Genomic DNA, 1893 nt, shown 5'->3' with positions numbered 1-1893 from the left:
CAGCCAAAAAAAAAAAAAGTCCTCAATTTAATTAATTAATTAGTTTATTTATTTATTTCAGTGGTTACCCTTGTTTATTTCATTTTAGTTCACATTCCTTTAGACTAGTTAACAAAGGTAGTTTGTGTTTATCCAACAAATATCTGTTGAGAACCAAATGAGCCAGAGCATCAGTGCAATTGAGATAAATATAAAAATATGCCCTGCCCACAAGGAGGTCTCCAAAGTTGGAAGAAGAGATGTCACTAAATGAATCATAATTACTATGATAAATATGCAAAAGTTCATAAAGAAGAGCATATTCTATCTTGAATGGGAAGTGGACAAAAGTCCCAGGGAAGGACTGTAAAGGACATAATACCTAAATGAGGATTTGAACAAAGAAAATTAAGGCATTTTTACCATTTGCAAAAGGAGAAGACTTGAAAAAGCATAGTGCTGCAGAAATTAAAAGTTAGCTGGAACATAAATGGGGGAGCTTAGCATGGAGAGGGAGGAGGGTGGTAATGTCCCTTTGTGGCCACAATTACACTGTGATCCCTGTTACAAGTGATTAATCCCACACAGTCTATTTTCTGTTCATTACATGGAAAAAAATATTCACAGTTTATTTTTCTAACGGAATTCAAAAATTCCTTTTGGGGAAAGTAACCTTTTTCTTCATCTAAAATCCTTATGCCCTTACCATATCTCAAGGGGCAGTCTACAATTTGAGTGTGAATTTTAAGTTCTCAATTTGTGGCCCCATAAAATGTCCTCAAACAAGAATTTACGTTGATATTAGAACACATTACAGTGTTAATTAGAAATTCTCAATTTACATTTTCTGAGAGGAGGCAGAAAAGTAAAGAAATGACAGTCAGGAGCTGCTGGGTTAGTTCATTTGGCCGAAAGGCTGAAAGAAGAAGGGGGCGTGACCCAGATCCCCAGAGCAGGCGCTCCCGCCTGGGGCACGACTAGATAACCTGACAGGACAACTATCTCCGGAAAGGGCCCTTCTTCCCTCTTCGCTCATCCCACATGGCCTCTGAGCTTCTCAGACTGTCCAGCTAACGGCGCCAAACCACGGATAACCGCCAAGAGCCTCCGGTTGCCCCGGTAACAGCCAGCAACACCGCCCCGGCTCCCTTAAATCTTCCCAGAATGCTGCGTGCCTTCTCCCATTCACTTCCGGGTTCGGAGGGCTGACTCCTGCTGGAAGTAGGTGTGTATGTTGGTGGGTTGCGTTTCCCAGCGGTGTGGGATTACTGGGCCGAGTGTGGCGTGTTCCCGCGGAGAGTGGTGGAGACTGTTTTGTTCTCTCCCTGTATTCAAAATGACTGGATGACTAAGGAAAGGCTATAATGTCCCCCAAGTTTTGGTGGCCCTGGAGAAGTGGATTTATTCGTTGAGAAAAAACAAAGCTAGAAAGCACTTTAAAGTTATATGCAACTTCATTTGTTGCTGTGATTTATTTAAGCAGCTTCAAACAACTTACTATAAAACAACTATTTTTGCTTTAGAGAATGAAGGCAAGCAGACACTGGCGCAAACAAAACAAAACTCCCAAATTTCATCTGTTGCTCGTGTGCCTGATGCACAGTGAGCCCAAACCAAAACGTGGGAGTTTGGAGCAGAGAAAGGTATAGGTATATTGCAGGGCCCAGCAAGGAGAAGGGACAGAGCTCCTGCTCAAAATACCCTGAACTCCCGGAAGGGTTTCAGCAAAGCATTTTTTTTTTTTTTTTTCTTTGCGGTACGCGGGCCTCTCACCGCTGCGGCCTCTCCCGTTGCGGAGCACAGACTCCGGACGCGCAGGCCCAGCGGCCATGGCTCACGGGCCCAGCCGCTCCGCGGCATGTGGGATCCTCCCGGACCGGGGCACGAACCCGTGTCCCCTGCATCGGCAGGCGG

The 1893-nt window shown here is 44.7% G+C and overlaps 1 protein-coding gene across 1 annotated transcript in view; it reads left to right on the top strand.

Moving 5' to 3' along the window:
- The first annotated feature begins 1154 nt into the window (after positions 1 to 1154).
- Positions 1155 to 1893, top strand: part of ATP23 (ATP23 metallopeptidase and ATP synthase assembly factor homolog) — a 31593-nt gene continuing 30854 nt past the window's right edge. The window contains exon 1 of the mRNA XM_024123061.3: positions 1155 to 1204. The gene's annotated coding sequence lies outside the window, so the exon portion shown is untranslated. The remainder of the gene's footprint in view (positions 1205 to 1893) is intronic.

Source organism: Physeter macrocephalus, chromosome 6 (genome assembly GCF_002837175.3).
Source record: "Physeter macrocephalus isolate SW-GA chromosome 6, ASM283717v5, whole genome shotgun sequence".
Lineage (NCBI taxonomy): Eukaryota > Metazoa > Chordata > Mammalia > Artiodactyla > Physeteridae > Physeter > Physeter macrocephalus.
Note: the sequence above shows the minus strand (reverse complement) of the source record. Positions and strands in the feature narration are given on the sequence as shown.